Here is a 26,596-nt window from a genome sequence, read left to right on the forward strand (position 1 = left end):
ATGTGTAGCTGTTGTTTCAGCCACAGAGCTGCACAGCAGAGCTCGTTCCTCTGCCAGTCCTGGCTCAGGTTGAAATAATCCAGCTCTACTTCTCTCCCTTATCTATAGCTGAAAGCAGGTCTTTGCTGCTCTAGTGGGCTTAGCTCCAAAACTTACTGTGCAGGAAGAAGAGCAATTTATAAAGTTCCTCTGGATGTACCGAGCAAGTTTTTAAAAACTTGATCTCGGCGGAATTGCAGCCATTGATGGTGTGGGATGGCTGGGAAAGGACAGGAACGTTTCAATTCCTGGAGCAGGTGACATTAGCTTATTGCTGGCATTTTCCTTTATGATGACAGAGACTTCTGCAAGCTGATGACAGTTAGAGGCAGCCAGGTTCCACTTTTGCAAAAAGAAGGCATTCTGGGGACTGTAGATATCACCTGCCCCAAAAACCCCTGGGAGACAGAGGCACATATGTGGACTCAGACTTTGTGTGCAGCATAAGTCTACACCTTACCCTCCAAGAGACTTCTAAAACTCATTTTGGGTTTACAGGATAAAATTGCATGAAAAATAGTTGTTACATGTGCATGGCGGAGAAGGGAGAGGAAAGAAAAAGGTGTCAAAAAACCAAAAGATGAACCAAATGCAACTTGTCACAGGTCTATCCAAGACTACTAAGGCTGGCTCTGGCAGTTGGCTAAACTCAATATTTGTACTATTCAAAGTATTTCCTAGGGTAATTATGGAGAAATACAAGGAAATACTGTATTTTGAGCCAGATATGCTGGGAGGTAATGAGTGCTTCCTTTGAAGCTGGTTTGAGTTTCAGGCACTCAGTACCTGGCAGGATCTGGCCTGTGTGGAGAGCTCATTTGTCTTGAATCACACTGACATGACAATATATGACACACACAAAGATGGGAAGAAAAATCCATGAAATACAGAGGCAACTCTGTTGACTTCAATGATATGTCATCTGAATCAGGCTGTATTTGTTCTTGAGACTATAAAGATAGGCTGTATTTAAAGGCAACGGATTACAGAAAATCAAGTAGAAAATGGAACAAAAGTCTTCATAATAATTAAGAAGTAAATTTTTTTTGGCCAAAAATAGGAAATCAGCAATATTTTTCTGCAATTGTTTCTACCAAAACAAAATGAAATAAAAATAGTTTTTATTTTAGTTGTTTATTACTTTTTAAATCCAGCTTTTAGTGAGACTGAAGACTAAAATGCCTTGGAATTTTATTTATAGTGACTTCTATCTTCCTCGACACAAAAGTTTAGACTGATAAAAATGTATCCATCTGTGTTCAGTACCCCTGAAAAAGGCATTAAACCAAGGCAAACTCCCTCTCCTATTTCAGTAGAAGTATAGTATATGGAGAAGAATTATGTCATTTACAATATAATCAAGTGCTATCAGCTTTCTTCCATGCACACTGCAAATTGTTCTCTCAGAAATATGCTACGTCTTAACATTTTTGCAAACTCAGTTACATTTTTCTGGCCAGAACCTCGTACATCTTATTTGATGAGAAAGACATTCATTCTCATGAATATCATGTAAAATTCATTAACATCTCTATGAAATTGCTGGCAGTCGTGTTAGAAACTGACAATAAGTGAATAACATTAATTGGAAATCTTTTGGGCATTTTTAATCAGGATTTTTGTGTTAATATTATAAAGTATATTAATAATATATTTAATAAATGTAATGCCAGAAAGTTTTTAATGATATAATGTATGTTTGATAAATAAATAAATTTTTGGAACTGTATTGTAATACAAATATTCTGTATGTGTATCTTTCATAACATCACTTTTCTTTAGAATTTCTCAAACTTTAGACTTTCTCCAAAAAATAGATTTGGCATCATGATTCCTGTTCTAAAGGTAGGGAAATTTGGTATTTAGAAAAGGCCTCAATGAATATTCTCTGCAAATCTCAAATTACTTTACTGCATGAAGAAGTCTGGAAATGATTTAGCATCATGACTAAATTAAACAAATTTAAAACAACAAAAACAACAACATAGTATCTGTTCCCATAATCTTATTAAGTAAGTGAATTGCAGAGAAAATTCAAGAGCAGGGTTTGGGACCTTTTATCAACATAATCCTCTTTCCATCAAGAAGCCCCTCACATTCTTGCAACTCAAAAGAAACATTTCATTTCTATCACTGGTAAAATATTTTACAAAGATTTTATTTTTCAATTGATCTGAGAGGGGCAAAACCTTTCAATTAAATAATTTGATACCCTGAAATAACTTGAGAGTTCTTGATTTTAATTCACACTCTTTCAGATGAGGAAATGTGTCACTGTGTACATTCTGCTATGTCTAAATTACAATGTCGAAATATATACATACTTAATGTGGGATTCTCTAGGAACAGAAGTTGACTTAAGACTTTACAAGCCAACATTAACTGTGAGAGGGCACTGGGAAGAATTGACTACCCACCTGTGGGGCTCAAAGCATCTGTTCTCATGACCTGCTCCTTAGCTCTCAGCAGAGAGGTGAGAGGTGCAGATGGTGCCTCAGTGGTGGGCCATATCCCAGCTCTTCCACTTCAATATCCAGTCCCCAGCTCCTGGGACAAATTCTTGCTGCACTGAAGGAAGGGTTAAATAAGAAGAGTACAGCAGTTAAGGACACTGGAGTACTTGCTGTCACCTTTTCTGCTTGCATGCTGAGTGTGCAGCCAGTGCCCTGGAGGGTTCTCTCCCAGCTCTGCCCAGCCCTGTCCCGTGCCAGCAGAGGTGAGCAGTGTGCACTGGACAACATCTCAGTCCTGAACAACATATATTTTAATACACCACAGACTGAGAATTCCCTTGAAAAATACCTGCCTTCTATATGGAAAAAACATTGGGAACCTTCAAGTTCAAGAGTATATCAACTTAATCAGCCAAATCACACCCCTCATCCCATTCTAAACTCAGTAATTCTGTAACTTCCCGTGTCATTTTTTCATTGTTTTTTGTTTGGTTCTCTTCCCCACCCTTCACCTTTTGCTTCTCTTTCTAACCCTTTCATCACGGAGCATTACTGATTAACAAAACTCTGATTTTTTCTCAATCTTTATTACTGTCAATAAGGACTGCTTCTGCAAGGTTCTGAAGACAATTATGTGAACTTTTCAGAGTTTATTCATCCCTGCATATGCAATGAATTACTCCATAACCCTAGACTGCTCCTGCACATCCAAGGTGCTAGGGGCTGTACAAGGACACAGAAGCCCTTGAGAACCAAAGATCCAGAGATCTGACAGCATCTGAGTGAAATACTCCCTGCCCCTTATGAGCATTTTTCCAGTGCATGCAAACCTATTTGGACTGATCTGAAGAGCCCTGGCACTGGATTTCATATTAGATACACTTCCTGTATCCCTATGTTGCACTCTGGTTCCTATGGTGGAAACTAAAAATGCTATAATCATTATTAGTTAATTTAAATTAATTTACTATTTGGTTAAATTTCCTCCCTTCTTCAGTTCTTTTTCCCAAAGAAAACACATTGGAATTAAAGGTAATCTACTAACACAGATATTGCTCTTTCCACCAGTAAATAAGAGATTCAAATATATTTTGTGAGTCCACCCTGACAGCAATCACTTGGTATGGCCTCCTTTCCTTTAAAAACAGAATAAAAAGTAGTAAGCTTTTGTATTTATATAAACATATGGATAATGCATAAATATGGTCAAAAGCTCTGACACAGATCCCAACTCTGCTGTGAAATGGATGACCATACTGTATTATGCTCCTTAGGACAGACTCATCCTATAGTGTGTTTAACATCACAATCTGGTCAAGTTCTCCATCTCTACACGGTAAGAACAACAAACTTGTGGTATTTCGGTCTCAATCCACAGCAAGCCATCTCCTCCAGCTGCACAAGGACAGTTTCACCTCTCTTAAGGACAAAGTTACAGTACTAGATCTGGTTGTATGATTTTGGTGTTAGCTACACCCATATAAGTACCAAAGGGAGCTCTCACCTTATCCAGTGGAAATTGTTATTTTGCGACAAGGGTGGAATCTGACTCAGTTGATATAAGCAAGAGGGGTTGTGTTGTTGCAGAAAAAAAAAATTGGGGAATAATGTCTGTTAAACACTAGTTTCAAAGCACGCCTTCTCTTTGCAAACTGATGAAGCCTTCTTGTTTAGAAATATCCAAGATCACAATACTGTGACTAAAACAATGGGGAAAGCACTACCTTCCTACAGCATGTATGGACAAGTAGGGTGATGTTCAAAATACAGTTTAAACAGTGGAATGTGCAAAACGTACTTGGGAAATCAATACATGAATGTGAGACCCTTTTAGACGTGAATACGAATTGAAGTCAGGAAACAGAAGGAGAGGATCGTGGCCTGTGTTCAATGTAGGTTATAAAAGATTTTCACTGATGGATGTTACATAGTCCATCTTAATAAACTGATTTCTTGTTTACTTCTGATGTATTCAACCAAGATTGGAAGTGAGTTGAAATATTTCCACTCTTTTATGTCCTCTCCTGAAAGACAGTTTAAGAAGAATTTATTAAAGTACCAAAGCAGAAAAAAAATAATAGATGTAATGGCTTTCTAAAAGCAATGGAGTTGAAAGCCTAACTCATTGTTACTATATCCAAAGCATTTTAAAAGTACAAGCAAGGAATGCATCTCTATCATCTGAGTTTAATACAAAATCATGTTCCTCTCCTGTCACACACAGGATTTGTTATAGATTTTATCTGCAATAAAAGCTATGTCAGTAGTGCCACATAATACATTTGTAAAGGTTAGAGATATTTTAACCCACATCTGTGAGCAGAATTTTAATGACAAGCATATACTCTGAAGCAGTACTAGGAGAGGAAAACTCTTCTGTAGATATTAATGCAAATCAGTGTAGAACAATGCCTATGCAACATTACAATAGGGTCATTGTGACTCATGTCCTCGAAATTACAAATATGTGACATAAGTAAAAATATATTATTACGAATTCTGCCAATCTCTTGTCCTTGTCAGGGGTTTCAGTTTTTGCAATCTAGAGAGATTAAACCATTTTATTGCTTAAACTGTCATGAAGACCTGCGAAACAGAACAGCAGAATTACTTTAATGACTTTCTTCTTGAAATATGCATTCTTACAAACCATGCATAATGAACAGCAAATTCACAAATGTATTGTTTCTGTCCATTTCTATTTTACTTTCAAAAAATTCATTTATTTCCACCTTCAACTTTGCTACTTAGGGGAAAAATGAAGAAAGCAAACACTCCATCAACAGTGGTTTAGTTCACATCCAAGGGCTTCAAGTATTATCTTTGAAACTGGAAGGAGGTTAACATGGGAAATTAAAGTTTTGATATTGAAAGGTGATGCTACCTCTTTAATCATCCTCTGTATTGATAAAACTTTTCCGTGGGATTACTTCTGATTTAATTGTTCTTGATTCTTTTAATTGGTTTGAGATGATGCAGTTTCTGCAAGATGCAGCTCATCAATGCCTTGTCAGGAAAAAAACACAATAGCTGAAGTGAAAAACAAGTTTATCATATGAGTTCCAAAAAAAAATGAAATTGATCATTTGAACTTGTTTCACTTAGGCAGAGCAAGAGATGCAAGGACTGTGCTTGAACAAAAAGTTACATATCCAAAATAAACTCTTGGGTTATAGGTCTATGACCATAACTACTTGTGCTACTTTAAGCTTATTTTGGCATCTGATCATCTTTATTGGAACTGCAAGACTCGTTTGGGGTAAATGATAATTTAATTAGTGGGCTCCATACAAAGTTTCAACTTTTACCTTTTCCACTTAAAACAACAAGTTTCTAGAAAGCACAGGCAAAAGTCTTGTTTTGATTAACCTTTTATCTTCAAGCCTTAGATCAGTATCAGGACATTTTTTTCTCTTTTCATTCATAATCAATTTTAGAAAATAATGTTGCTATTGCAGCATTACTGAACCTCCACATTACATTGTGCAATTATCCATAAGATTTGTGGAGCATAAAGCAAAAACTGTTTGATTTTAGAGGACATCTGCTATAAATAAAATGATACTATAAATTTTCCAAGACAGCCATCACCTACCCAGTTGTTACAGAGGCAAAAAGTCTTGGCTTCCCAGAGCAGGTTCCTTTTCAGCCTCTTGTCAGGGAGGTCAACAGCATTTACTTTTGTGCTTTTTCTAGGTACCTTCCCCCACTGTAATGAAATTAGAATGTAATGCTTTCGACGCCTGCACGTATCAGCTTTCATTCTTTGGGAAAACATGTGAACATCATTAAACACAGTTTCTTTCTCTGTTTTCAAAAAATGTTTCCTTAACAAACTTTATGAAATTCAAACTAGGGGAGTTCATTCCAATGCTGTCTTTAATAAAGGGGCGTCTGCTAATGCTGGTAAATGTAAGCATCTGTTACAGTTTCTGGTAGGAATCCCTATCTTCATGAACAGGGAGATCTCAACGTGGACATAGCATTCACGAGGAAGATGCCATCTCTGGAGCCTGACTGGGTATTTGCTTTACTCTTAGGAACATCCTTGTTCAAATCTGTTCATCCTTTGCTTTGCAAAGTGAAAGAAATGAAAGGAATTTTTAATTATATTACTGCTGCCACTTACTGTTAATAATAAATGCTACATGGCACCATGCATAGCTCTCATGTCCTGAGAAGATTCACAGCACAGCTGGGGAGTGGGGTTGCTTTTGGTCTCTCTTTAAAGCACACATTTCTCTGTAGTGCTTTGCTCTATAAGTTTGTTAAGAGTGGAATGAATTAGGAGTGAACTGATGACTTGCTCACCTCAGAGACACAAGAATTATGTTCTTGCATTCTTTGAAAAGTTCATGGGCAGCATCTACTCAGGTTCTCTGTGTGCCTTTTCTTCATGAGGCTCTCAAATATCTGAACTGTGGTAGGCCTTGGCATTTTTATAGTGTATTTACCTTCTGGTGTGTAAAGAGCAAAGGTGCTTTTTAAGTCAAGCAGGATATGAAGGCTCCTTCTCTGGCAAGATAACCTCAAATGGTTTTGCAGCTGCCTGAGACTGAAGTAAGTGCTTTTGATGAATGAGGCAAAATGACATGTTTGGGGATGAAATAAGGTGCTAGTCACAGGTTTTTGAAACAGCAACCATGGTAAGTGCTTGAAGTACAGCTTTTTCTTCCAGTAAATTTCTGTTGTGTGAGCTAGTTACAATTCTGAGCTGTTGCTTGTGCTATCGAAATCCCTTATTGCTGTTAGATAATGATATTAAAGTAGGTTAGAAACTGTACTAGCAACACAAGCTGTGAAGAGTCATGAATCAATTCACACCCCAAAATGAGTGCAAGAGCATTTCTGTTTTAGAGTGAAATTTGGGACTCTGGTATAGGCACATGACCGCTTGAGTGGGAAGATAAGAAAAACCCTAATATGCTGGGACTTGTGGTATCTCACTGAGAGATGATAAGATAGAAATAATAACATTCCATGTGGGACTCCCTTGCTTTTGTCATTGGAGAAATATCTTGTGTTAGCAATGAACAGGAAACATTTTTATTCTGCTTTACCATTTTATTCTGTAGCACCTTACTTGTTCTTTGCTACAAAAGGAGCTGTACAATTGCATTTTAAGTGTTTTGTATGACATACAAGAAGATGCATGCTTAATAGCACCTCCCTAAAGACAATTTACTCCTTAGGCATCTCTGATATCTATTTTGTAAGGTACAGCTGTCTAGGACAATTGGGAAGAAATAGATAAGATAACATGAATATGGTTTAATTAGGCTGCAACTTTATTTACTATCTCATTTTAGAACTACTGATAAAGGAGTGCAAATGTTAACACTTTATTTTATTATTTTCATTAGTTAGAGTCTGATATGCATCCTCTCTTCTTTCACAACTGTTTCCTGAATTAGAGGAACTGGGAAGCATGAAGATATAGAGGGAATTCTAGAGAATTTTGTAATTCCCAAATGCTAGAACAACACTAAAAAGTGCTGCATGATGCAAGGGGTGGAGAGGCTGAAGGAGAAGGATGGCTATATACTTTCCATACAAGACAAAACTAATTCTCAGTCTGTGAAAACCATGTTTTTCTTATTGCATATCAGGTCCAAAATGCTCTCTAAATATTTTTTTTTTAATTTTAACTTTTCTTCAGATGAAACATGTTTTAGATTTATTACCTTTTCTCCTATTAATAATGCTTTTAAATGAAAGGTTCTAATTTAATGGCTTTTTGTTCAAATAAGTGATTTTAAGTATATTCTTTTCAGTCTGAATTAGACAAAATTGAAAAAGAACATTTGTATTAGACTATAGGACTATACGAGGTTATAGACCCTGGTAAATTCTTAATTGTGCAAATTTATGGCTTGATCTTGGAAGGACTGATTGCTTATTTACACAGTGTTCAAATTATTCCCATGCTTGTATGTATTTTCCTAGAACACAGGCTTTATAACTTTCACAGTTCTTCATGATGCAGTCTCTAAACAGACTACAATAAATGATAATGGCTGCAAAAATTGTTTTTAATGGATTACTTTTAAAAAACTGTTTAGGCCTAATCTAGACTGTTAGGCCTAATTAGGCCTATACCCACTGTGTGTCAGCCATTTGTTAGGAAAAAAAAAAAAAGAAAGGAGCATATAAAGGCAATGGATAAGCAATTCCTAACTAGATGCTGTAAGTAATTTTTTCTCAAACAACCCAACTCTTGCTAATTTTGAATCCTTACCGCCATTCAGATCAGCTGAGCTTTTAACAGTAGAAGGTTTACTAAAACAAAAATGTAGATAATTTAAAGGCAGAACATGCAACAAACTGGGAATTAAACGTTGCTTGTTGCTGTTAATTACTTTCTAGCAGGGAGTAGCCCACCTATACTTCTGCATTTAACAAATATTATTACCTTTATTTTTTAAATATGCATTTCTCTGTTCTGCTCTTTTGTACTTTGTTTTTTGGTTGGTTGGTTTTTTTGTAACTTTTTGATATCTGTGTCTTTTTCTGTGCATATAATTGTAGGATATATTTTACAAAGCAGGTACTGTGTACTCAGGACTTTTTTATTCTTCAGATTTTGTTTCCTAATGGTATGGGTGCTTTAGGATCAGCAAAACCAAATCTTGCTCTCAGGAGACTTGACTTGCTTTGATGTATTAAGCTGATAACCCACTCAATGCATGAATCCCAATAAAGCATTTTTTCCAGCTACTTTATGTATTTCACAGACCCTTGTGCTTAAAAGTGTTATTCTTTTATGAGTTATATTGTGATTTTTTGACAATAAAATATGTTTTCTATAAGTGATTTTCTGTGATAGTATCTCTTAGCTTTTAGCACATTGGAGCTATATGACTATCTAAAGGAGAAAATGAGCAAATTCTATATCTAACTACTTGAATTTCGAGGAGAACTGAGCATTGATTATGATCATCAGCCTTATATTATTCTAGTTTGATGCATCTCTCTCTCTCTCTCTCTCACTTTGTCTTTTCTAGCAGCAACTGGGGACACTCTTAAAAGGAGAGATGCCCAGAGTGCCCTGGCGAGCTGCCCCTCTCCGGGGACATTCCCCTCGGTCACTGCATTGCCTGGGCAGGTGGGCAGAGGGTGAGGGCAGCTCCCAGACTTAGCTCACAAGCAGAGATATAAGGAGGCAGAGATGATGAAACACCTCACATAATTACTTGTTGAACACAGCTGATTGACTGGTTATTTGTATGTTCTATGTGCATTGACCCTTGCTCATCCACTGTCAGATTCGGAGTGCAAGATTTGAATGGTTCAGTTTAAGGTGAATTATGTAGTCTGGCCAATGGTAACATAATTAAAACTTTTATACTAATTACTTTCATGTAACCTGTGCTACATATTTGAGAAGTGTTTTGAGCAGTTTTATTTTTATTATTTTTAATGTATTGGTACTTAACCTTTTTATCTCCCTCATCTGTAATACAGCTGTAATTATAGTAGTAAAAGGTGAAGAAACAATTAGAAATGTGGAAAAATGCATCCAACTTAATTTTACATAAATCTAAGTCAGAAACTTAGGCCAGTAGTAGAATTGGGATTTTTTTTCCAGTAGGGGACAAAAAAGGGTATTTTTGGTTCCAGAGTGATATTTACTCTAGTCTGATTCAATGGTGTATGGATAATCAACCTTAAAACTGTAGCTGCTCAACAACTCCAAAATTATTTGAAATACATAAATTTTGCTTGCTATTTGAATTTCTTTCCTACACAGGTTCCAAGAGAGGTCCCTGGCTGATACAGAAACAGAAAATGGAGTGTATGAAATATAACAAACACTGTAACTAAAGCCAACATCTTAGTAGGCAACTCTATACATAAATAATAATTTTGAAAATCTTGGTTTTAATAAGACAGGGTGTTTTGTTGATCCCTGCATTAGGAACATTGTAATAATTCATGCACAAGCTGCCTGGGGAAAGACTGCCAGACTCCAGGACAAATAGGCACGAGGAAAGTCCCACAGCAAGGAAGATGGAGGGTTAGTTCATAAATCAAAAACCTTGGGAGATCTGGGAGATCAAAAGCACATTTTGTAGAAATAGGTCCAAGAAGTTTGAGGCACGCACAGAAATCCTTCCTGCATCCAGCTACAGCTACAGCCTTGCAGCTGCAGCTCAGGTAATGGGACTGACCTTGTTACTGCTGCTTCACTTTCAGGCAAAGTTTGGGGAGCTTTTAGCTACGGTTTCAGCAGCCGAAGCTTTGGTGATTTTGGATGAAATAGAGTGCTTATGTAATCCTTGGTTTAGGGAAAGCAGAGTGAGCTTCCAGCTGGCTGAAGACAAGAGTCTGGGGGCTGGAGCACTTTGATATTCCAACCAGTTGCAAAGTGAATGTTTGTATATGCCTTACTCACTGAAAATGAGACTTAGTTAAGGTTTAGGGTCCAATAATCCTTAAATCCCCTTATGATTTGTGGTCTTATATGCCAAAAGAGCACTTTATTTTTTTTCCCCTACCTGGCACATCTTTAAGTGTATTTAGAGATGCATTGTTCACATTCTTTGAAGAGCTTTGGCAAATAGGAAATCTCTCTAAGCACCATCAGAAACCAAAAACTAGACAAGGAAGCATTTAAGTTCCTAGGAACTATTAATTTCCACACATCAGGAGGCTTACAAGCCATAATCACCACAATGAGTGAGTCACTAGACTTTCTGGAATTAATATACACCTTCTTTCTTGATAACATAGAATGATAACAAATAATAAAACAGCAAATAAAGCAAGAGTAGCTTCATAAACAGGAAGAATGAAAGATAGTACATGGCTCTCAATTTTAGCAGGGCATTCAGCTGTGAAAAGGGGTAAGTGTTCTGGGATGTACTCCCAGTATTTATTTCAGAGTTTTTTTGTCAGTAATTGTTTAATATGCATTCAACAAGTCCTCCAGTGTCTCTTTAAAGACAAAAAATCATGCACAATTCATTCAAGGGATAAAAACAAAAAATGCAAAGGAGTTGTTTCCCTCTTACCGGCAGTTTGAAGGGTTGGCTTACAGATTGCTTTACTTTGTATTTCCTAAGGTATTCCTCATCCATATACCGGGGACCTGATGTCCTCTGGCATTTCTTCTGGTGAACTCTGAGAATCTTATGTGAAACAATGCTGTGTGACTGTGCTTGTGTTGTACCACATCTGAGCTAATTAGGCAGTTATTTCTCAGTTATTCACAGAGTTTTTGCTAAAAAAACATCAAAATCATTAAATTGGCTTTTTGACTAGGCAGGTCTGGGAAGCCCAAGTTTTTTTCAATGTGTAGTGTAAGATTACTTCTGTTGGCTTAGCTCAAAATAGTGTTCTTGATTTGTTACTTAACTAATTCCACCTGAATATCATAATGAAAATCACTTAAATCTTGTCATGAGATCTCATTCTACACGCTAGACACAGGGCTGTTAAAATTCAAAGTCTCTAGACCTCACAGAGGCAACAAAGCTTAAAAGAATATGACCTTTTGTCTACTGGAGTCTAAGTTTGCCCTCTACAAAATGAAATACTGCTTTTGCCTACCTTATTGAGGTGGATATTAAAGTCCTCCCTTAATGAAGGAAATCTTGGCTCTGTTAGAATCAACATCAAAATGCACATTGAGGCCAACATGGCCAGATTTTATCTAATATTTAGGATGCCCTCATTACTGCCCTGTGTGAACTGTGACAAACCCTGAGTGTTCTGCATGTGCTGTAAAATATAACCATCCAATGACTGTCTCTCTGTGTCACTAACTTTTGCCCCTTTCCTCCCCACATACAGACATTTTATATGTCTATAATTTGCTTGATGATTTTCATGCCTTCTTTTAATATTGCAACCATATTTGCTGGCTTTCTGCCTGGTCTCCTGGTCTCTTGGACTTGTGTGACAATGTGTGCTTTCATTTGTTATTCAGCACTATCCTCTATGATTTTGTTTCATATTCCTTCCTGCATTCTTTAGAATGTCACTCTTGACTTCTCTCTTCCTTTGGCAGAACTAAACCCCCAAAACTTCTTGGATTAATGTGGTTTGCATTTCCAGCTGTAATGTGTCTCATTTGAAAGTCTTTCTTAGCATTTGCAATATCTTTATCTGCATAATAGAGTTTCAATTTATATACTGCTTTTAACATCAAGCAGGAAGTTCAAAGTCCTTTATAAAATGGGGAAAGAAGAAGCTAAACCTGAATAGTTGATACAGATAGAAAAGTTTTCAGACTAGACTTAAGTTGAGATAGCATAAGGCATTCTACATATTATCATCTTTCTTGCTTTACTCCCAGTGCTCCCTGCTTTCTTATTTTCTATTAAACATTATACTAAGTGATATTTAAATTATTTTGCATCTTTTGTGTTACTAATTGCTGTACATAGTTGAGGGAAGTTGTTGGGCTTTTTTTTCATATAGGCTTTCAGTGTTACTGTTATGGCTTCAGTGTTACTTTTATACATAGGTCAAAATGAATCCTCATCAGGGATTTGCCTGGATGCTACAGTTTACCATCACATGTAGGTCTCTAGAGCAGCTTCATTCTCTGTCAGAAATTCAGCTCCTATGCACTCTCAGGAATGTTAATTTACCACAAATTGTAGCTCATTTCTTGAAAGTGATTTGCCTATAATAGGCAGTCCCTGGAGAATTAAAAAAGATTTTTTTTTTTTTTTTTTTTGAACAAGAGTTATCTGACACAACCAGGATTTTCAGTTCTGGCTTGAAGCTACTACAATAATGCATACTCAGTCTTATTTTTCTAATGTCATGATGAGATGCCTTATTAAAGCTTGACATGGACAGGGCGCTGTAGAAAACACTTTGATTCTATAACCCAGAGACTTTCATAGGCATGCTGTGACACTGTAAGACTTTTTCCTCTTGTGATTATCTCTCTTTAATGTAACATTATTGTACTGGAACTCTTAGTGTCTAATTTCCCAGAGTATTACATCATTCTATTATAAGGAATCCTTCTTACTGTCATTCCTAAACCAGGATTATACAGAAAGGCTAATGAATACTCAAGAATTAATCATTACCACAACCATGGATTGAGCTTTGGGAGAGGAAAAAGTAGGAAAACATCCACCATTTATCATTCCAGAGGGATTTGCAGGGCAATTCTATACCCAGAATAAAGTGCAAGCTAAAAAAAAAAAAAAATAACAAATGGTAATAACATAAGATTATTATTATGTTTTTATTTTTTGAAAAAGTAACCTCTAAGTTCCCAGCTTCTAGTTTGCATTTACAAGATACTCCAGTGGACTTCTGGCCACAATGACCAATACAGATACCTTGAGGATGCCACTGACAGCTCTGGGTCGTGCTTCATGCTGGCTTTATGAACCGCTTGTTGTCTTCTAACCTGAAGATCATCACAGGAAGAGTGAAAGCAAAATAAAAGATATTTAAACTAAAGCACAAAGACAATTGTTACATGGATTGTTATTCTCTTACAGGAAGCATGATGCATCTCCCCAGGCCCTAATCAGAGAAATCTGCTTGTCCCTGATTTGCTATTCAACATTTAAAGGAAAGACTTAACTGTTTCTTCAATGTAAACTTCTGACGTATGAAATGGAAAATATTTGCTTTAACATGCATAAAAAAATACTTTAAACTTTTACGGCTTGGTTGCATTTGTCTGTGGCTGAACAGTTACAGCAATCCCCTCACTTTGCTTTTGCACCATACTTTGCAATGAATGGAGAATTACGAGATTACATTTCCTTCAAAATCATTCCTCAAAAATTCTGTGATTACCTATCTCTTCTCAATGTGTCATTGGAAGGCAGAGGAGAGGGCAGAAATATGGATGGAAAGCAAATACCATGAGAGACACTTGTTGAATCACTGATCCTGCTGCCAGTAGCATCGATCAACACACATTTCCACAAGCTCTCTAAGCTGTGCCATCACTCACTTTCTCTTTAGCAGTCTGCCTGCATGTCAAGCTACTTTACATGGAGTACTTCATAGGTTTTGACTCTGTTTCCAACCTAAAGCCGCTTCTTCTGGCATAATACTTACAGTTCTTTCCAATCAAGTAATATTGATTTCAGGCTTTTCAAGTGCTATTGCTATACAATTTGCTCCTCTGCTGAGTATGGTCTGATTCTCTCTTTAAAAAAGGCTGGCTCGTTCCACTCCTCATCAGAGGAACAGTTCTCAGCTCCTCTTTTCCTCCTGATAGACTTGGCTCATGCTCCTTTTCCCACTGCCAAAACTATTGGCCTACTTTGTTATGCTCCAATGGAGCCTTCCTACCCCACTTGGCTGCAGTTGGCCTGTTCCACTCTGCTCAGATTAAGCTGTCTAACTTTGCCCCTTTTTTATGGTCATTCTCCTGTAATCCTCTGTGCTTTCCTATAATCAGTCTTCTCATAATTTGTAGAAAGCTGTCTCGATAATCAGATTTCGTCTGTGTGGAATTTAATCCAGGTATTTGCTAATGACCACTAAGACTGGGATCTGCCTTTTTGTGGCAGAGCCACACTGTGGAAACTACACTGTCTACCTGTCATGTGTTCTGTAAAAAATGTACACTTCCACATTAATGTAAAATGATCTGCGTAAAGCATATTAGTACAAAGCTGGGAACAGTCCTTGCACATGTCTTGGGAGCCAGACAGAAATGGACCAAGGAAAATTCAAGTTAAAGGCTTATTATTACAGAAGCACATATTACAGAGGCATAAAGGAATCCCATTTGCATTATTAAAACCCACCTGACTGAGTCCTTCACAGTATACCAACATCAGTGAACATGCCTTGGGAGCCGGGCAGAAAACTTCCCAAAATGTACATAAACTTAAGAGCATTTGTAATCCTACAGTGTTTACAAGTTGCTAATTATGTGCTCCCTGATTCGTATTAAATACGAAGAAATTTTAAATCTCCTTTTGTGGGTTACTATTGACAGGTTCTAAGCATTTCTGACAAACAATTTATTACCTTACTGCTTGTTTGATGTAGTCATGGCTCAAAATGTTGCAGGAGTTGGCTTTTTTTCCCAATAATGCAGAAAAAAATACACAGGTATTAAACAAATGAGAAGGTATATTTAATTAATGAAAGTCCTTTTTGAAAATATTGGCCCACATTAATCTGCCTTTTTCTATGTATTCATGCTACCCTGTTCCTTAATTCACCTCTTATGCATTATTAAAAAGTATAAATTCATTACTGTGAACATTTATTTTGTCTGAAGCATCACCAATTTTAACCAGCATGCTTGTATGAATCAGAGCATGATAAAAAACATTTCACTTCATAAATCTTTTACTTCTGAATGACTGATGAAAAAAGAGTCTATGAAGACATGAATACCTTCTCAGTAAATAATGCAAAAATTTATATGAAAAGTAATTGATAATTTTGAGATCAGTGAAAAAAAATTATAAATCTTTCTCCTTATGGAGTCTTTTGTGTGAAATATGGGATGGTTTAGGCTATAAAATTTATACTTACCAGCAGGACGCTCAGTCAAGAGTTTTAAAAAAGATATTTAGTGATGACAACAGAAGCCAGTATTATAGACAAGCAATTCAGAAATTGAATTTATTTATACTTTTATTCTCTTACTCAGTTTCACTTAAACTATTACAACATTATATACAGTTAATTACTTCTGCTGGAAACTAAAATATTTAGTTCCAGCACCTTTTCTCAATGGACTTGCAAGACACTATTTAGAATTTGTGTATATGGTGTGCTGCACATATTAAAACCATAAAGACCATGTCAGGAGCTCAAAGGAATAATAAAATATTAATTTGACGGCAAAAATTAAGTGGCTTAAAGCAAGAAGCTGTTGTTTATCCCATGAGTGGCTTTTAAGACACTGATGTCTGGTTTGATTGTGTCTATTCTTAGCCAAATTAACCACACGTAATGAGACCTAAGTAACTATCTGACTTCAATCAAGCACCTCACTTATGGAAAATCACCAATTTTCCCTCTGTCAAGTCCTGAGTATGAGCAAGGACATTTCCTTTTTCTGAGCTCATCTGATCTTGATAACACTATAAAAAAGCCAGTTTCATTCCTGTCATTTGCAGAAAATGCATGTCCTTACAGAAAAAAAGTCGCTTTACACATAAGTAAGACATGGAAAGAAGGCCACAGAAAGTGTGCATCTTTTGTGTGATATCCTAATTTACTGAAAAAACAGAAATACCTAACTGACCATGAATAGGGAAATGAATAAATTAATGATATGCTTGTTAAAATAAATGAATGGTTCTAATGCTCTGCTGCTTCAAGAGAGTTAATTTAATTTACAGCACTTAAGAATGCAGCCTATATGTTAGTGGTGATATATATATTGTCATCAGATGTAAATAAGACATCTGCTGATGTAGTTTCCTTTCAGTGACTGCCAGAACCAGGGATAGTAGTACAGTGAAAACACCACATTACACAAGGAATACTGCATCATGAACTGGTTTGCAGGTAACAAAAGACTATTGGCTATGAATTGCATTAACATTTAAAAGTAATATAAAACATGATAATAATTAATTCCTTTTATGTAAAAAAAGGGAAAAAAGATACTTTCAGACCTGTTTTTGTAGTTCTTACAGGGCGTAATGGCAACTTATCAATTTTCTTTTTTTATTAATATAATTCAGAGTACAGCATAGAAAATATGAATCCTGAAAAGAAATTTTTTCAAAAGCATCTTTTGAATATCTAAGGTTCCTGATCATCTCCTATCTTCTTCCTCCTTCTGTTGTATTTTCTTCAAAGCAGAGCAAAATGTTGAATACACCCTAAGGAAGCACCAGAAAGTCTAAAGATTTTAGGTAACATAATGTGAAAGCATTGGTAAAAGGGCAGAAGTTGGGAGAAGCAGAGCAAGGAGGCAGTGGCAGCACAGAGGTGAGTAGAAAAGGGTCAGTTTCACAGCTGAGAGAGGTACAAAGACTAGGAGTCACTGAACTTGACTCAAAACTGTCATTCTTTTGAGATGTTCTGGTGAAATCATTCTTCTTATCCTTGAAGTTAATGATCAGAAGGACAAAATGAAACTGTGACCCATGCTTCTTGAAGAAAATAAATTAAAAAAAAAAAAAAAAAGAAAAGAAAAAGAAGACATTGTGTAAGCCCCAGGACTTTGTCAAGGGCAGAACAGCTGGATGTATTTTTTGCTGACTCATGTCATTGGTATGTATGTCTTAGACTTGATCATTCTCGCAATTAGTATCAGAATTATTTTGAGAAAGACAATTGGCCTCTGAATGCAGATGTGCCAAGTATGGTTGGTTATGCATACATGTCAACTATTTCAACAGGAACGAGGAGAAAAGTAGACAGACTTGGATGTTTTGTTTGGCTTTTATGCTTTAGACGCTTTGCTTTGGTGCTGTGCGTCTGGTATTCGCTTTGTCACATAATTATACTGGGTCTCATTCAGCTTGGAAAATCAGGTTTATTTTCTTTTTCTGAAAAGAGATGACAAGTGCTATTTTAATCTTTCCAAGCAATTTCAGTATTAAGCATTCCTATCACGTATCAGTTCAGGGAGGGAGGTTACAGCTTTAAGTTACTGCATCTGGAGTTTTGTCCACTCAGGTGGACGTGACTGCCAGCAGCAAAAGAGAGAGAAGGGTTTGGAATCAGATTGCAATTAAGGTTATACAGCATCAATGGTGTCAGGCTCGAGGGAGGCATTCAGCAGTCTCTATCTGCTATGCAAACCACCAAACGCCTCCATCTGACAGCTTTTCAAAATAGCTACGTTTGGCACCACTTCTTTGGGCACAATATGTCCTGGATAATTTATTTAGTTTATATAGTCAGCTGTGTACTAATTAACTCTTTGTCTTTTGGAGTTCTGATTTCCTGTTTAATACATTTAAAATTTTGTCTTTGTAGTCCAAGGGGACAAATTCTTCTGGCACTTATTTGGAATGAATTCGGAAATAATTCAGATGGTTTCAGTGGACTTATACTGCCTTTGGAGAGCAGAATTTGATCCTCTCAGTGGAATTAGCAAACAGCTATAATTACCTCCATTAAAAAAAACAGTACAAACAGATTTTACCTACTTTCTCACCATTTGCTTTTTCTCTGCCAAAGAACACTTACTAGAGGACAGCACAAAGATTTTCAAGGAGGCTCACTCAAGTCAGTGGTCAGCCATGAAACAGAACCTGAATTTCGAATTAGACCTCCATTGGAACTACCCAAATGGCTGTGATTTTCAAGATTTTAATTTTTTAATTTTAATCTGGAGCACTGAAATTCAGTACAGCTGGTTCTGAGAAGGGTCAATGTGCAGGAATTAAGAGCTGAGGCTTGTGCTGTTTTGCAGGCCTCACATTTATTGAATTAACAACCGATGTTTGCATGAATTTTCAGTTTAGAGATGTGGAAAACCCTGTCACTATTAGAAGCCCATGTTTAAAAGCAATTTGTAGCAAGTTTGATACAGTGCAGCACACAGGAACTGACCTTGTACTGTTATAACAGACCTGAATGTTCCATAAGAATATGATTCCAGCTAAATTTCTCTGACCAGGACTACTAATAATTAATAAAAGTTTTTGAAGTTCCCATCACGAACTTCAGCATATGAACTGCTGGGAAATTAGAAACCAGAAAAAGAAATAAAGTATATACATTTCATCATTCAACACACAGAACAAGGAATTTGATGCTGTTTGTTGGCTGACAAACTCAGTTCTCAGATTTTTAGAAAATCCAAACTTTGTAGCAGGATTAAGCTGATATACCTGACTGCAGAGTGATGAGCTTTGATTGACGCAGCACAAGGTGAATGATGTTCCCATGCACAGCAGAGGAAAAATTGTTAAAAATTCTTTTGTCTTAGAGAATGGAGAGGAAAGAGAGGGCAGTGAAAGAGAAGAAAATACATAGAAGTAACATATGTTACACATTTAAAAGTAAAATTGCTTACTGAAGTGCATGAAAGAAGCACTAGGGTTGTTTTTTAAATTTAGAATTCACGGGCGCGGGGTGGAGCAATATTGTGGCAGCCGAAGCGCTAGAGTGGAGGTCAGGCCTTCGTTGTCACTGTTGCTAAATGATGGGTAGGTCCAACTGCATGAGAGACTGTTAAGGAAACCAAAGGCAGAAGTTTCACACCAAACCCATCACTCTGGCTCATAAGCAAAAACCTTCCCCAGAAATTTACAGTCTGGCACTTCCTACTTGTATGTACCAGCCTGCTCACTATCCAGCTCCCTGCAAGCTACTTTTCACTTTGGGATTCACAGTAAGCATATTGAAAGCAATGGAAAAATTCTCATTGATCTTAGGGGCCTTCCAGACAGACCTTCTGTGAGTGTGAATGCTCCAGATACCAATTTAGAGATGCTAATGTGAGTTTGTCATACACTGAGGTTGTTACAGAATTGTGTATAAACAGTGTTTTAAAGTGTGGAGCCATTACCATTTAGTAAGTGAGATGAAATGGGGACCTGTAAGTCACAGCAACATATTTTAGTAATTTGTTTATGTAAAGCAAACAAATTGCTATGAGTTTTAGCAATTACCATCAATTTACAAGCAATTATTAGCAATTTTTCCCATATTGGTTTGAGGGATTCACTCTATTCTGTTTATTTACTTTTTCTCTGGTCTTTGTTTCTATTTTATACCTCTGGAATAATGAGTAAAGACACAGATGGCAGAGGATCAAAATGCCCATTGTGGAGCAGTAAGGAGTCATGTAGTGACCCACAAGAAGAGGCAGGGGATAACCTGAATGATCTGGGGCCTCGTGGTATCCTACAAAGAGAAATCCAACTGTATTTTACCTTTTTTTTTTTTTTTTTTTTTTTTTAATAATACTTTACCAAATCTAGCTATCAAGGGAAAAAACCCAAATAGTGAACCTGCAGTTACCAAGAGTTTCCAGTATCCTTGAGGGTGTGTGCATAACAGGCAGCCTGCCCCATGTAACAGACACCTCAAGCACTCTTGTACTTCTACCACCCTAAAGCAAACACAAGCCTAAAGCAGAGCCATGTGTATACATAAAAGTCTAAACAGATTAACTTACTCAGAGACAGTGAACCGAACAACAAACAAACAGAAATTAGGATAAAAGAGATCGATACACAGCAACACAAGGGGAAAAGTTAGCATCTAAATCTCAGTTTGCTGACAACTAGCAGATTCATGGCACTTTCAAAGGAGAAATAGCTGCTTCAGCATCTGCAATGAGAGCGTAGGCAAGAATGGCATTTACACTTTTGTGGCTCACACAGCCATCCTATGAGAATGGATTATTGCATTCTGATGAAAACAAACACGAGCCAAGCTCTGGGATTGCATTGTGCTGCTAACTGCTTTTCAAAGAAAATGTAGACTATGAGGGTTGCAAATATAACGGGTCCCACACTGCAGTGACAAGCAAACATAAACCTGCTGCTGTATTCAGATAGTCCTGATCAACAACACCAGACTCTTGCTATCATGTTTTCAAAGGGAATTTTCTGAAAGATAATATAAATGTGTGTACATGAGAGACAATCAAATCTACCAACATCTTTTAAGTAACAGACATTGCCTTATGCATTCCTCTTGAGCCTTAAAAAGAAATAAAAAAAAAAAAAAGAATTGCCAGGTTCCATATTGCAGCTGTTTTCCTCAATGGTTCTAGTGACATTAGCTTATAAAGCTTGAATCTTCCAGCCAAATACCAAACACACCTGAGATCCCTTATTATGGACTTGATTACCCATGTCTGATTGAAATGGTAACCATGGCATCTTTGCTGTGAAGAGGAATTCAACTTTAAAACAAAAAAAAAAAATCTGTTTTATAACTGTACAGGTTCACACAATGTGATAGTAAAGAGGGTAAATGGTGAAACCTGACAGTACACTGAGCTTACTGCACAAGTTGGACAGCAGAAAAGGTAAGAAATAATACAGTCACTGGACTATTTCACCTTAATACCATATCAACAAAAGCTTTGTTGTTAGTTGGTCCAACTCCTCAACTGCATAATCCCAGAGTATTAATGATAAATGTGAAAACTGTAAACCTCCAGCTTTGCTGGGAATAAAAAATATACAACTGTACAACAGTCTGCCTTGGACAAGAAATTATTACAATGTTTGAAATCAGGACATACACGTGTATAATGAATACTTACATAATGCTGTACTTTTTTGGTACTCTAATGTTGTTTTTTATTGTATGCAATACTCAATTTCTACTAAAAATAGCAATGAATTTTACTGGTACACAAAAGGTACAGAATAGACAGTGAAACTATATGAGAAATGGCTTAGCAGTAAGTGCTCTTCTTGGCTTTTCCACAGACATTCTATTATAGAAGAAATATTAAATCTGAAACAGCCTTTAAAAAAGAAAAACCTAAACGCTTCTTAGGTATGTGGTCTTAAAGAGTAACTTATCTTTGAAGAATTACATTTTTATTCTGGAAATGCTTGCTTCAATCTCACCATTTACAGGTATAATTTATTTTTCAGTAATACCTAGCCATGAGCTTCTCTGATATCAAGCATACAGTCTGGCCCAAGAATGATACTGAGATAGTTTTAATATAATGTCAGTGTGCTAGTCACAGCTATTTATCTTGAGTATTAATCAACTTATATTATTTTTACACATATGCAGAGGCTGTTTTTACACTTTTCCAAAATAATAACAAAATCCATGTTTGACTTTAGGTTCTGAATTAAAATATAAATGTAACAAGGCATTTAAAAAGCACTCAATTTTTTTTTCTCCAACAAATATCAAGTAAAGAACAATATAAAATGGGTAACAGTATCTTCTGTACAGTTTAGCCCAAACAAAAGGATTTTTTTTTACCAGTCTTAGGTCCCTTGTATTTCTTATTTTTCTACATACTTCATCATGGCTAATTGGGGTAACATAAGCTTGCACTCTTTTGGATATTATTCACTGTCAGCTTTCTCTGTTGAATAAACTGATCTCTTGAAAACTTACTTACATAGCACACAGCAGGAGAAATGGAGGGGAAGCAATCACTGTCCAAGGAGAGGTGGAAAGAGGAGGCTGAATGAAAAATAGATAGATATGGATCACACATGCCAGGTGCTCAAGTAAAGCCTGTTTATCCCTAATAAGTTGGTGAGGTTGTGGAGAAGAGTTTATCCGTGTGAATATAGGATTCAGGTAGTATTGCCAAGGTCAGTGATAACGGATGGTGATCAGCTCAGTAAATGCTGGTAGTGCACGTTAAAGTTGCCTAGGGACTGCTTTAACCTAGGCACCCAATTTTTTTCCAAGCCTACAAAACATTTCAGAAATGACAACACACGTTAAATGCCTATATGGGCCATGTATTCTTTGTTTCCTACCTTCTGAAGTAAGCTCTTGTTTCCCCTCTATTTTGTATTTTCTTTCTGCCCTGGGTTCTTAAAGATGGATATGTAATTGTAGTTTGAATGACAGATTGGGGTAGTGCCTTTCATTCACTTCACACAAACCTCCAGGATCCTCAGGGTGTGCGAGTAGGGGCAGAATAGAGTGCTTAGCTTTTAATGGATGGTTAAGAAGTAATGAAAGGGGAATCAGCTTATCTCGGGGTGCCCTGTGGGCTACATTGTTTTCAAATAGCTTTTAGCAGGGACTTCTCTCTCTCTGAGGTTATATATTGTTCAAGTGATTACCACAGGACTGTTTCAGATACACCCCTTAGATACCACAGCTGTGGCCACAAGTCAAAGTTGTGTTCAAACCAGTTTGCATTGCCCTGAAAAATCTCAAAACACGCTGCTGAGCTCTGTTATGGCAAAAAAAAAGCGCATCATTTTACATCTTTCAGCAAAGAAGGTGGTTTAGGTTAGTCCACCAATGCATTCCATATGTCTGGTTTATGGACAAACTGGCCAAGATGACAGCAGACATGGGGATTTAAGGAGTGCTTCAAGACTTGCAGTCCACCCTGAGAAGGTTATTCGCTGCCACATTATGGACATCGACTGTCCAAGACTTTTTAGATTTGTAGACTTGATAGAAGCTGCATAAATTGTTTCTTTTTTTGCTCTCAAAGGACCACTTCAGTTATATTTATGCAACATGCACACATACAATTATTTTACTGGACAAAGTGAACTGTGGTGCTCTGAAATTTCCAGCTGTTAAACAGAATACTAACTTGAATTTAAAAGCATTTCTGCTCTAAAAATATGGTGGGCTGAGTTAAAAGTGCAATATTAGGAAAGATCATTCCTGTAAAGGGTAACTTTCATGGAAGAATCAACATTTTGCAGCAGACCCAGAACAGTGCTTTAGTTCAATAGAAAGTCTGCCATGAACACTAGGGAGCTTTTCCCTGTGCTTTCTGGGAAGGAGATTACACGTGCCTTCACCTCTGCTGAGTGGACAGCATGGTCACCTTCTAGACATTTTAAACCTTCCAGATTTGTAGGAAGACTCTGATTGACTTCTGTAGAATTTTCAAAGAGTGAAGGGAGGCAGGGTGTACTATTCCATCTACCCCTCACCTCTTCCACCAAGTCAGAGCCTTAGGGTGCAGAAATATCTGATTTTTAAAGGTGGGATGTGTGTCCCTTTGTCCTTACTAATGTGTCTGCACAAGGAGTCCTTAACTACCATATGGGACAGTGTGTACAGTAAATGTTTACCAAGAGTTTGTTTTCTCCTGAGCAAATGGAATTCCCAAAAAAGTAATGAAAAAAAAGATGAAATATAAAAATGCTTATTCAAGGCAAAATTAAACAACTTTGAAAGAGTTATTTTTATTTTTCATATTCTATTCCTTTAGTATCATATCAATTCTCATCTTGCTTATTTTCTTGTACAGCATATATTTTTGCTTCAAAAGTCATTTACTGCTCAGGGAATTCAAAGAAAGTATGAGGTCTACAATTTATATCAAGAGACAAGCTCTTATCTTAGTCCTGTCTCTTACAATCACCACCCTCCTTAAAATTGAAAAGCTAAAAATAGGGAACTTGAATCTCACAACATCTTCTGAACCAGGAATCTATTTATCTAGGCTATAATGGTCCAGCTTCTGCTGAAGTCAACAAAAGGAACCCTATTGATTTTGGGTCATATTCCAAACACATCAGATTGAAATATTTGGATATATATCTGAGCTCAATACAATTGCTATGCTTTTTGTGGTTTGCCCAAATCAGCAGATATTTAATGGAAAATATTTTGGATAGCCAAGGACTTAACCTGCTTCTGTCAGGTAGCATTTTCTTGCCGCAAATTTAATAACACCTTTTGCAACTGATTTTAACTGGTATTAACAATATCATTACTTTAACTCACTGAAAGTTGTATCCTGCAGTTGACTTTTGTTGAGTTGCATTAATCAAATTCACCAAGACACGGATATCTTGAAGTTTCAACATGTCTTTCCAGTTTTATTTTTATCCCTGATGTCAGAGTTTAATTCCAGGAAATTAAGCTTTGAGTGTCAAAAAATATTTACAGTTATTATGCCAGTGATTGTTTTGCAGTGGAGGTTGTGGAAATCTGGAGGAACAAACAAGCTGATCACTAAACTAGAAAAATTTAAACTAGAGATGTTAGCAGTTAATGATACATATTCCTCTTCACCTGACCATTCAACCAGCTGATATACCTGGAAACTAAACCATTATACTGCTTTATATACATATATATATATATATATATATATATATATATATATATATATACCCACACACATGTATATGTGATACATGTATAATATTCTAGTTTTCTGTGACTGGGGAAATACTGCAGGTAGCTTTCATGAGTAAGTGGAAAAGTGTTAATACTCACATATGAACACATGTGCACACACCCTCTACACAGCTTTTCAAATGCCTACACCTTTCCTTCAAGATTTAGAAGAAGGCACATATTTTTTAAATGACATTTTATTAAAAAATATGCTTCCTTGGAAAGTGGTCAGGAATAAAACCATGTTTCTGCTTGGCAACAAAACAGTACAGCAGGTACTGTTCTGCAGGTAAAGTCCATAAAAATTGCTTTTCTGCAGCTCTGAATAGTAGTCCTACACACTTCCCAGGATAAATCACTCAGACTTCTTCCTTGACTTTTGATTTCCCATTTTTTTCTCTCTCACTCATTTGAAAATTTTCAGGTTATGTTCCTTTTCCGAGAGGATAAAAAGCAAGCAATGGGAAATATAATTATGTTTTTAGGAAGACAATCTTTGTCTAAACTTGTATTTTTGTTTTTGCTTAGAAACTTGTTTTCCTGGAGTCTGGTACTACAGTTAAAGAGAAGGGGATCTCATTAAAAATAAACTTTGAGTGACTGTCATTTGTTAGAAATAAGACAGCAAAACTACTGACCTTCAGTGTCTATTTAGGTCAGTAGACAAACGTCACAGCCTTGCTTTCAAAAAGTGATCCATTTTGCTATTCAAATAAGCTTTACTGGGGCTGCAGTTTTTAGAATACATTTCCCGTGATAAAGACCAGCTGAAAGCAGTCAGCAGAGGGTTTTTAAAGATGCATTTTAGGCAGTGTAGCAACAGTACATTCAGATGTCCCTTATGTTAGCTTTTCTGAACAGGTATGAGAATTCTACTTTAATTATTTATTCTTCTCAAAATCTAGCCTCTCTTTTTATTAAATATTAAAATGCATGAATTTTTTGAAAGGCACTGTTTTCATTGATAATGGTGGTTCTCTGAATTACTTTTAACTAACTTTGTAATTGAAAGCTGAGTTTGAGAAAGGTGAGTTAAGCATCTTCTGGGAATGGGATTGTAGCAGTGTTTTTCAAGGTTACTTTCTCTTCATTAAAAACTTTGTAAAATAATAATGAAGAGAAAACCATCTCATTAAGGAAAGAATAAGATCACTCATCAATTTTACTGCTCTTCTCATCTAACTTTATATCAGTAGGAGTATAGCAGTGCCTTGCATTTCTTAAGAATTCTTTGCCCCATATTCACTGTAAACAGAGAGGAGCCATAATTATACTTCATTTGATCCATATCAAAGGTACTGATCCATGTATCAATTTACATAAAGCACATAAAACATTTTTGCTTTTCACCCCTACTTCACCACTTTCTAACGAAAGTTTTCCTTTGCAGACTTCATTTGAATATAAAAATC

The sequence above is a fragment of the Vidua macroura genome, chromosome 9 (assembly GCF_024509145.1).
Source record: "Vidua macroura isolate BioBank_ID:100142 chromosome 9, ASM2450914v1, whole genome shotgun sequence".
Taxonomy (NCBI): Eukaryota; Metazoa; Chordata; class Aves; order Passeriformes; family Viduidae; genus Vidua; species Vidua macroura.